This window comes from Oncorhynchus mykiss, chromosome 8, assembly GCF_057628025.1.
Source record: "Oncorhynchus mykiss isolate SJ-2025 chromosome 8, ASM5762802v1, whole genome shotgun sequence".
Taxonomy (NCBI): Eukaryota; Metazoa; Chordata; class Actinopteri; order Salmoniformes; family Salmonidae; genus Oncorhynchus; species Oncorhynchus mykiss.
Window position 1 is genome coordinate 36,293,644 of NC_143029.1, and position 11,889 is coordinate 36,305,532.

An 11,889-nucleotide genomic window follows, 5' to 3' on the forward strand; every position below is an offset into this window, starting at 1 on the left:
CAATTATTTACATTGCCCCAGTTCCATATGCAACCCAAGTTTTGAGCAAAATAACCATAACATTTCAAATAGACAGGAAGTTGCAGTTGTCAAAGATGAAGTTGCATTGAATCAGATACAATTTACCACCCATAGCGCGGAGTTCGCCATTTCAGGTAGACCTTCATCAGAGGATGTCAGAAGTCAATTTAAGCTATATACAGTAACAGTTAAACGTTTGGACACCTACTCAAGGGTTTTTCTTTATTTGTATTATTTTCTACATTGTAGAACATCAGTGCAAATATGAAATGTGGAAACCAAAGAAGTGTATTTTATATTCTTGAGATTCTTCAAAGTAGCCACCCTTTGCCTTGACAGCTTTGCACACGCTTGGCATTCTCTCAACCAGCTTTTATTAGGTAGTCACATGGAATGCATTTCAATTAACAGGTGTGCCTTAAGTTAATTTGTGGAATTTCTTTCCTTAATGCCAATCAGTTGTTGTGGTATTCAGTAGATAGCCCTATTTGGTAAAAGTCCAAGTCCATATTATGGCAAGAACACCTCAAATAAGCAAAGAGAAATAACAGTCCATTACTTTAAGACATGAAGGTCAGTCAATGTATGTTTCTTTTTAGAAAAACATTTTATTTAGGGAAAACATCTAATTTCCTGCAATTTTACAATGGGGCAAAGAAAAAACATCTGCAGTTTAATAGATAATCATATGCTTTTCTCCACATTCTGCCATGAGGCTGAGAGGAAATGTTACTGTTTTAAAGCAAATTTCCTGCAATTCTACACATTTTGCCATGGGGCAGAGAAATGTGCAGTTTTATAGCTAATCTCATGCTATTCTACACGTTTTGCCATGAGGCTATGAGAAAATGTTGCAGTTTTATAGCAAATCCTGTAATTCAAAATATTTCGCAATGGATTAAAATAAAATAAACCTTGGGAGCCACTGAGGGAGTACATCTTAAGCCACTGCTCACGCACCAGAGGGCTCTTACTCACTCTGGATGTGGCTGTATCTCAATCTAAAGTGGATTCCTACCCTTGTCTTCTGTCCTCACTCACACATTACATGGCACTCACTCCGTATGTACCTCAATCTACTAAAATAGTTTCCTCTCCTTGTCCTTTGTTCGCCACCACTGGACACTCAATTTCAATTTAAGGGCTTTATTGGCATAGGAAATACATGCTAACATTGCCAGAGCAAGTGAAATAGATAATGAACCAAAGTGAAATAAACAATACCAATTAACAGTTAACATTACACTCACAGAAGTACCAAAAGAATAAAGACATTTCATGTCTATCTATATACATTGTTGTAATGATGTGCAAATAGTTCAAGTACAAAAGGGAAAATAAATAAACATAAATATGGGTTGCATATACAATGGTGTTTGTTGTTCACTGGCTTCCCTTTTCTTGTGGCAGCAGGTCACAAATCTTGCTGCTGTGATGGCACACTGTGGTATTTCACCCAGTAGATATGGGAGTTTATCAAAATTGGGTTTGTTTTCAAAGTCTGTGGATCTGTGTAATCTGAGGGAAATATGTGTGTCTAATATGGTCATACATTTGGCAGGAGGTTAGGAAGTGCAGCTCAGTTTCCACCTCATTTTGTGGGCAGTGTGCACATAGCCTGTCTTCTCTTAAGAGCCAGGTCTGCCTACGGCGCCCTTTCTCAATAGCAAGGCTATGCTCGCTGAGTTTGTACATAGTAAAATCTTTCCTTATGTTTGGGTTAGTCACAGGGGTCAGGTATTCTCCCACTGTGTACTCTCTGGTTAGGGCCAAATAGCATTATAATTTGCTCAGTTTTTTTGTTAATTCTTTCCAATGTGTCAAGTAATTATCTTTTAGTTTTCTCATGATTTGGTTGGGTCTAATTGTGTTGCTGTCTTGTGGCTCTGTGGGGTCTGTTTGTGTTTGTGAACCGAGCCCAAGGACCAGCTTGTTTAGTGGACTCTTCTCCAGGTTCATCTCTCTGTCGGTGATGGCTTTGTTATGGAAGGTTTGGGAATTGCGTCCTTTTAGGTAGTTGTAGAATTTGATAATTACTGTGTATCGGCCTAATTCTGCTCTGCATGCATTATTTGGTGTTTTACATTGCGCACAGAATATTTTGGGCAGAATTCTGTATGCAGAGTCTCAATTTGATGTTTGTCCCATTTTGTGAATTTTTGGTTGGTGAGCGGACCCCAGACTTCACAACCATAAAGGGCAATGGGTTCTATAACTGATTCAAGTATTTTTTTTGCCAGATTCTAATTGGTATGTCAAATTGTATGTATCTTTTGATGGCATAGAAGGCCCTTGCCTTGTCTCTCAGCTCAGCTCGTTCACAGCTTTGTGTAAGTGACTTGTGGCACTGATATTTAGGCCGAGGTATGTATCATTTTTTTGTGTGCTCTAGGGCAACGGTGTCTAGATGGAATTTGTATTTGTGGTCCTTCCGACTGGACCTTTTTTGGAACACCATTATTTTTTTGTCTTACTGAGGTCTACTGTTGGGGCCCAGGTCTGGCAGAATCTGTGCACAAGATCTAGGTGCTGCTGTAGGCCCTCCTTGGTTGGTGACAGAAGCACCAGATCATCAGCAAACAGTAGACGCTTGACTTCAGACTCTCTCTGCCTCTCTGACAGAATCTCAATCTCAGTCTAAAAAGTTACCCCTGCCCTTCTTCTCTCATTCACTCCCCTCTGGAGTTCTCATATTAGACCGGGTAAGGTTTTCAAAACAAACCTGTCAGTGCTGATGGAGAAAAGGAGGTTAGGAGAGGATGCTACTGTAGACTATTGAGATGTGCCCCTCTAAAATGGGATGAGAGATTGATGAAAAAGACATGAGGGAGTGAGGATTGGGCATTAAAGTACAGAAGAGCTCGATGAGAGAGTGGGTGAGAGTCTGAGGGACTGACAAGAGAAACTAGGATGAGTGAATGTTCAGTGATGTTGAGCTAGGTGTATTTTAGGTGCACTAAGTGCAAATACCTGCATGCTATACTGATGATAATGTTGCCTACATTATCTGCTCTTGTTCCTTTCCCCCTGGCTAAGTCTCTCTATTAATAAACGCTTCTAACCGATAAACAGAATTTATTTTCTACGTGTTGTCTTCACAAGAAGGGCCTCACAGGGAACTTGTCTGACTCCATTCTAAATAGATGGAGAGATTTTATTCATGCTTTGACCTCCTAGGTCTGAATTCAACCCATATAATGATCATCAGACTTGAATAAAGGGTTAAATAGAACTTAAGTACGAGGTCCATTCATGGTTGTACTGGTTTTTGCTTCCATAAGCTTTAAGGTGACACGTTTTTGCCATGGAAGTAATAACACACAGGCAGATTGTGTGTGTTGAATGGGTGGAAATCAACCTCTACCTTGTTACGCAACAAACCAGTTTAATTATGCAAGATAATTTGTGGGTGGTATGAGGTGGCACACCTTGAAAGTTAGGCTCAGTGTGCTCATCTCAGAGTTGAGGCTCTCCGAAAAAAGCTCCAAGGTGCAATTTAAGGGACTCTCAGTCCCAGGCCTCGCATCCTCTGGTTCCTTGTCACCAAATGAGCTTAACCAATCAGCAGTCTGGGTTCAGATGCCTTAGAAGGCATGGCAACAGAGCTTGAGGTCACTGAGGCAGAAAGGTACAATGAAGTAGAGAACAAATAAACTACAAGCTCACTAGCTCACACACACCCAAACCGTATGTTGGTGTGTGGAGAAGGATAGATCAATGGTTCCTCAATCAATCAAATTTGATGTCTAGTTCTTTCTGCAAATAATCTGGGCCTAGATTCCCAACAAGCAAGCAGAAGCAGTGGCAAGGAACAACCTCCAGAGGCACCAGGCTCAAGAGAGGGAGTCCATTCTTTTGGCTGGCTGGGCAAAGGGTTCTTACATACACATTGGCCAAGTATCCAACAGACAGAAATGGTTGACACCCTTGAGCTTCTGGTGTTCAGGATCTTCATCTCCACTGTGGGCATTGTGGGTTATGTAGTCCTGATCCTGTCTTTAATAAAGAACCAGATCTCCTGTCTGAAGACCCTCGAGGTGTTTCTCCCGGGCCTCGCTGCCTCCAACCTCGTTGCCACCAACCACAAAGTCATTGCACTCCGCGTCCATCCTCATCACCTGGTGGCCGCTCAAGTTCTTCCCGGTGAGAGTAAAGTAGTATAGCAGCTGACGGCTAAAGTGCATTGCTAGTGCCTCCCTGAGACCTAGAAGTACTGTCACCCCAGATGGCTTAGCTTTTCTTGGTAAGTGGTGGGCTATTTCTAGGCTATTGCTAGTGCTTCTTGTTTCTTACACTGCGGAGGGTTATATGAGTTTGCGCCCGGGTCAGGCGTAGATAAAGTTATGTGTTTGGCTCTATTGGTTTGGAATGTTGGTGTTCGCCAAAATTGCCAGCATCCTCTTCACCGTCCTCTGCCACATTTTCCGTTACCAGAAGCGTTGAGATCCTGAGACGAGGGGGCAACTTACTCATCTTTCTGGAAAACATCCGGTTGGCCTGGGCTCTGAGTGGGCTGTGTGTGATACTAGCCATACTCCTGGGAGCTCCTTCCCTATCTCATGAACCTGGATGGTCATATGGATAACTATACACATGACGGCAGCTGCCCTCCAGACTTCTTCCACTTTCCCAAGGAGAACTGCCCGACCACTAACCAAGTCTACAAGTACCTTTTATATTCTGCTCTTCAACCTGCTGCTTCTATTCATCGTCACCGCCACCAGCTGTCTCATTGTAAAGGTCTGTAAACCCCATGTAGTCGGGAGAGGTTCCCCCTAACCACGGATCTAGGGTCAGATATTTTGTTATCCCGCTAGTCTAATGGTTTATAATGTTAGTTTTTGGGGTAGAGTGACCTGATTCCAGATCTGTGGTCTTTGACCACTCTTTTCTCAGGGGTGTCCAGCTGACACAAAACATGGATCATGGATGGAACATGGTGGATCAGCTTTAATATTGTGGATAGATTGTTGCTTCCATCAATGTAATTGTCTGCATCATTTCCAATCCCCCAGTCTCTTGATATGTGTTTGTCTCACCTACTTTAGTTGAATGCACCTACAGTATTATAACTCATCATATAAATGTTTGCTGAAGGTTGGTGCGTCAGATGCTGCTAGAGTAAAGGAGGGTGGTGGTGCCAGCGCTAAGTGCAGCAGGGGGGGAAGCCTCCGAGAAAGAAGGGGTGGTGGACATCCTAGTAGCCATGGGGTTGTTCCAGATGGACTGGACCCTCTACTCGGTCCTCTACCTGGCCTTCAGCCCTTCCCCCTTCTGGTCCGAGGTGGAGTTCTTCATCACCAGGTTCTATACCACCATCAGCTGATATGTGTATGGGATAGGGAGTAACCTGTTTTCTCTGAAACACTTTTTAGGAAGTAATGGAAGAAAGAAAATGTAGGCCTTAGCTTAGGTGTTAGGAGCAACCTATTTTCTTAGAGGCTCTGGAGTGTTAGGAGTGCAGTATGAGTATGGGATAGGGATAGGGAATAACCTGCTTTCTCTTAAACATTTAAAGTAGTTGAGGCTAATTTATCAACCCTAGGAGTTTTTAGGTGTAGGTGATTGTCTATTTTCTGGATAAGGGTACCTTGAAAACACTTGCAATAGTGCAGCCTCACTATGATTATGCTTTCCCTACTTGGTACAAACTATAAACAGCACACAATAAAATAGCAAGGACGATACTGAATCTGAGCCCTCTGTCTCATGTTGGCCCTTCTCAACTCAGAGAACTCTAGTGGCTAACGGTTGATAAAAGGGTTGTTCAATTGAAGTTGGGATTGACCCACAAAATCTTATATGGCACAGTCCCCAAGTATCCGATTTTTTTTTTCTCAGTTAGGGACTCTTCGGACGCCAGGAGAGGCAGAGCCATAGACTTTGTGCATTGTCGATTTAAGAGTTGTACTGGTCAGAACATGTTTTATATATGGCAGTGGTAGAGTGGATAAAACTACTGGCTGCGATTAAAACTGTTTCTGCCAGTCATAGGTTCAAACACTCCTGCAAGGCTTGGTTAATGATGAGATAACCTTCTAGTGTTAACAACCCCGTAAATGTTTTTTTTATTTTTTATTAACAACTCGGTGCGTATATTTGCTTTTTTTATACTGTGTATGTAAAGACTTTATCTATGGTTGAATGTATATCACAGATTACCCATGACACTTGACTTTTCCCTAAAGCCCTTGCCTACCAATAGAGGACCACAATGGAAACAAGTCTTGAGTTTTTGTTTATGTATCCTCAACAACTTTGGTATCTGTTGCCTTGGTGTAACATTTTACATATTTTATAAATTGTCAAATAAAATCACAATGGGAACTATCAACCATGGTGTGTTGGGAGTGCAGTATGTATATGGAATAGGAAATAGAATATACTTCTCTAAAGCATTTTCAGAAGTATTTGTGAAATGGATACTTTACATTTTTTGGAAGGAAACAAGGGTAAAGCTGTTTGTAAGAGGATACTAATTAAACATTTTTATAGTTTTGAAATAATTCAATCAAGAGCACACTCAAAGGAACAACTGACCATAACTGTGGTATATAGACATTTATTTGAAAAGGGATTCACTGAATCAAGGAAATGTAGGACTTGGTATTAATAACCTTTATTAAAAAAGTATAATTTGACATGCAGGTTGTTACATTCTAAGCAGTTTTCAACTGGTACTGAATTGCAATAGTTCAAATAAAGAAAGAAGAATACTTTGGATGAATTTATCTGTCCTAGCAGGAGTTTGGTTCTAAAACAATATGTGCAGAAAGGGGAAAGGCTCAGGTCATCAGTGTGTCGGCCTACGAGAACCTTTCGGATGTCACACCGAAAATTTGTTGAGGAAAAACCCCAAATGCTACAAAAATGTGCTTTTGTGAATTTTGATTTGGGTTGTTTTGGATACTTTAAACCATGTACTTTATTGTAATGCTAAAATATTTGATGATTACTGGAAGGAAATAGTTTGTTTAAGGCTTTTTGACAAGTCAGCCAGTAAGACGTCCATTGTGAAAATTGCGTTAGTGTCACGTTCTGACCCTTTTTATTCCTTTGTTTTGTCTTTATTTAGTATGGTCAGGGCGTGAGTTGGGGTGGGCAGTCTGTTAGTTTTTCTATATTTTCTATTTCTGTGTTTGGCCTGATATGGTGCTCAATCAGAGGCAGCTGTCTATCTTTGTCCCTGATTGAGAACCATTTTCCTAGAAGCGTTTACTAATAGAGAGACTTAGCCAGGGGGAAAGGAACGAGAGCAGATAATGTAGGCAACATTATCATCAGTATAGCATGCAGGTATTTGCACTTAGTGCACCTAAAATACACCTAGCTCAACATCACTGAACATTCACTCATCCTAGTTTCTCTTGTCAGTCCCTCAGACTCTCACCCACTCTCTCATCGAGCTCTTCTGTACTTTAATGCCCAATCCTCACTCCCTCATGTCTTTTTCATCAATCTCTCATCCCATTTTAGAGGGGCACATCTCAATAGTCTACAGTAGCATCCTCTCCTAACCTCCTTTTCTCCATCAGCACTGACAGGTTTGTTTTGAAAACCTTACCCGGTCTAATATGAGAACTCCAGAGGGGAGTGAATGAGAGAAGAAGGGCAGGGGTAACTTTTTAGACTGAGATTGAGATTCTGTCAGAGAGGCAGAGAGAGTCTGAAGTCAAGCGTCTACTGTTTGCTGATGATCTGGTGCTTCTGTCACCAACCAAGGAGGGCCTACAGCAGCACCTAGATCTTCTGCACAGATTCTGCCAGACCTGGGCCCCAACAGTAGACCTCAGTAAGACAAAAAATAATGGTGTTCCAAAAAAGGTCCAGTCGGAAGGACCACAAATACAAATTCCATCTAGACACCGTTGCCCTAGAGCACACAAAAAAATGATACATACCTCGGCCTAAATATCAGTGCCACAGGTCACTTACACAAAGCTGTGAACGAGCTGAGAGACAAGGCAAGGGCCTTCTATGCCATCAAAAGATACATACAATTTGACATACCAATTAGAATCTGGCAAAAAAAATACTTGAATCAGTTATAGAACCCATTGCCCTTTATGGTTGTGAAGTCTGGGGTCCGCTCACCAACCAAAAATTCACAAAATGGGACAAACATCAAATTGAGACTGCATACAGAATTCTGCAAAAAATATTCTGTGCGCAATGTAAAACACCAAATAATGCATGCAGAGCAGAATTAGGCTGATACACAGTAATGATCAAAATCCAGAAAAGAGACGTTAAATTCTACAACTACCTAAAAGGACGCGATTCCCAAACCTTCCATAACAAAGCCATCACCGACAGAGAGATGAACCTGGAGAAGAGTCCACTAAACAAGCTGGTCCTTGGGTTCGGTTCACAAACACAAACAGACCCCACAGAGCCACAAGACAGCAACACAATTAGACCCAACCAAATCATGAGAAAACTAAAAGATAATTACTTGACACATTGGAAAGAATTAACAAAAAAACTGAGCAAATTATAATGCTATTTGGCCCTAACCAGAGAGTACACAGTGGGAGAATACCTGACCCCTGTGACTAACCCAAACATAAGGAAAGCTTTTACTATGTACAAATTCAGCGAGCATAGCCTTGCTATTGAGAAAGGGCGCCGTAGGCAGACCTGGCTCTCAAGAGAAGACAGGCTATGTGCACACTGCCCGCAAAATGAGGTGGAAACTGAGCTGCACTTCCTAACCTCCTGCCAAATGTATGACCATATTAGACACACATATTTCCCTCAGATTACACAGATCCACAGACTTTGAAAACAAACCCAATTTTGATAAACTCCCATATCTACTGGGTGAAATACCACAGTGTGCCATCACAGCAGCAAGATTTGTGACCTGTTGCCACAAGAAAAGGGAAGCCAGTGAACAACAAACACCATTGTATATGCACCCCATATTTATGTTTATTTATTTTCCCTTTTGTACTTTAACTATTTGCACATCATTACAACAATGTATATAGATAGACATGAAATTTCTTTATTCTTTTGGAACTTCTGTGAGTGTAATGTTAACTGTTAATTGGTATTGTTTATTTCACTTTGGTTCATTATCTATTTCACTTGCTCTGGCAATGTTAGCATGTATTTCCCATGCCAATAAAGCCCTTAAATTGAAATTGAGTGTCCAGTGGTGCGAACAAAGGACAAGGAGAGGAAACTATTTTAGTAGATTGAGGTACATACGGAGTGAGTGCCATGTAATGTGTGAGTGAGGACGGAAGACAAGGGTAGGAATCCACTTTAGATTGAGATACAGCCACATCCAGAGTGAGTAAGAGCCCTCTGGTGCGTGAGCAGTGGCTTAAGATGTACTCCCTCAGTGGCTCCCAAGGTTTATTTTATTTTAATCCATTGCGAAATATTTTGAATTACAGGATTTGCTATAAAACTGCAACATTTCCTCTCAGCCTCATGGCAAAACGTGTAGAAAAGCATATGATTATCTATTAAACTGCATATGTTTTTTCTTTGCCCCATTGTAAAATTGCAGGAAATTAGATGTTTTCCCTAAATAAAATGTTTTTCTAAAAGAAACATACATTGACTGACCTTCATGTCTTAAAGTAATGGACTGTTATTTCTCTTTGCTTATTTGAGGTGTTCTTGCCATAATATGGACTTGGACTTTTACCAAATAGGGCTATCTACTGAATACCACAACAACTGATTGGCATTAAGGAAAGAAATTCCACAAATTAACTTAAGGCACACCTGTTAATTGAAATGCATTCCATGTGACTACCTAATAAAAGCTGGTTGAGAGAATGCCAAGCGTGTGCAAAGCTGTCAAGGCAAAGGGTGGCTACTTTGAAGAATCTCAAGAATATAAAATACACTTCTTTGGTTTCCACATTTCATATTTGCACTGATGTTCTACAATGTAGAAAATAATACAAATAAAGAAAAACCCTTGAGTAGGTGTCCAAACGTTTAACTGTTACTGTATATAGCTTAAATTGACTTCTGACATCCTCTGATGAAGGTCTACCTGAAATGGCGAACTCCGCGCTATGGGTGGTAAATTGTATCCGATTCATTTGATTCAATGCAACTTCATCTTTGACAACTGCAACTTCCTGTCTATTTGAAATGTTATGGTTATTTTGCTCAACTTGGGTTGCATATGGAACTGGGGCAATGTAAATAATTGGTCGCCTACTTATTTTTAATTCCCAAATAGCACCGTGTGTGACCATAAAAGCCTGTGTGCATTTGGATACCATATATCAGACCTCGGGGTAAGACCCAGATGCAGACCGTTCGAATCACAGATGTTTATTTACAAAACAGGGGGCAGGCAAACGACAGGTCAAGGGCAGGCAGAGGTCAGTAATCCTGGGCAGAGTCAGTAAGGTACAGAACAGCAGGCAGGGTCAGGGCAGGCAGAGGTCAGTAATCCAGGGCAGTGTCAGAAAGGTACAGAACAGCAGGCAGGCTCAGGGTCAGGGCAGGCAGAGGTCAGTAATCCAAGGCAGTGTCAGAAAGGTACAGAACAGCAGGCAGGCTCAGGGTCAGGGCAGGCAGAGGTCAGTAATCCTGGGCAGAGTCAGTAAGGTACAGAACAGCAGGCAGGCTCAGGGTCAGGGCAGGCAGAGGTCAGTAATCCAGGGCCGTGTCAGAAAGGTACAGAACAGCAGGCAGGGTCAGGGCAGGCAGAGGTCAGTAATCCAGGGCAGTGTCAGAAAGGTACAGAACAGCAGGCAGGCTCAGGGTCAGGGCAGGCAGAATGGTCAAAACCGGGAGGACGAGAAAACAGCACCTATAGAAACTCGAAAACAGGTAAACACGCTGGTAGGACTTAACAGGACAAGACAAACTGGCAACAGACTTAACAGAAATTGCAGGTTTAAATACACAGGAGATAATGGGGACAAGTGGGAGACACATGGTGGGGGTTGGAGACAAGCACAAGACAGGTGAAAGATCAGGGTGTGACAGTACCACCCTCTCTAAGGGCGCCACCTGGCGTCCTACCTGGGCACATACCTGGTTGACCAGGGTGCCGGTAGCAGAACTCAGCAATGAGGGCTGAGTCCATTATGTTTCCTAGCGGGGACCCAGCACCTCTCCTCCGGCCTCTCCATCCATACACTCTACTCGAGACGTTAGCGGGGAGCAGGGGTCCAGTGGCGGCCTGTCGCCAATACCTGGAGGTGGTCTTGAGGGCGGACCGGGCTCTCTTCCAGGTACGGCAACAAGGGCGTGAAAACATCTGGGCCGAGGGTATGCTGACCTCTTCCTCCTGCTCAGGGAATAGCAGAGGATGATAACCCATGAAACACTCGAAAGGCGAGAGACCAGTGGCCGAGCAGGGAAGGGAGTTAAGGGCATATTCCACCCACATGAGTTGCTGGCTCCAGGTGGTGGGGTTGGTGGATACGAGGCAATGAAGAGTCGTCTCCAGGTCCTGATTGGCTCGCTCCGACTGGCCATTAGATTGGGTATGAAAACCAGAGGACAGGCTGGCGAAGCCCAAATGAGGGTGAAGAACGCCGGCCAGAACGAGAAATGAGGACCGCGGTCGGAGACCATGCTCACCGAAAGTCCATTGATCTGGCGTGCTGCACCATGAGCTGGGCCGTTTCCGTCGCTGAGCGTAAACTTGGGAAGGGGAATGAAATGGGCAGTTTTGGTTAACCTATCCACCACCGTGAGGATAGTGGTGTTGCCATCTGATGGATGGAGACCCTTTGTGTTTAGTGGGTGGTTATTTTCAGTCTTTGTGTGTCCGCACCAGATAGAACTGTTTCGGTTGTATTTGTGAAGTGTTCAGTTGTTTATTAAAAAGATGAACACTAACCACGCTGCGCTTTGGTCCTCTCCTTCTTCCACCCA

At 42.7% G+C, this 11,889-nt stretch overlaps 1 pseudogene; it reads left to right on the plus strand.

The window, feature by feature from the left end:
- The first annotated feature begins 3,935 nt into the window (after positions 1-3,935).
- On the plus strand, positions 3,936-11,566 carry LOC149981642 (uncharacterized; annotated as a pseudogene).
- Positions 11,567-11,889: the final 323 nt, after the last annotated feature.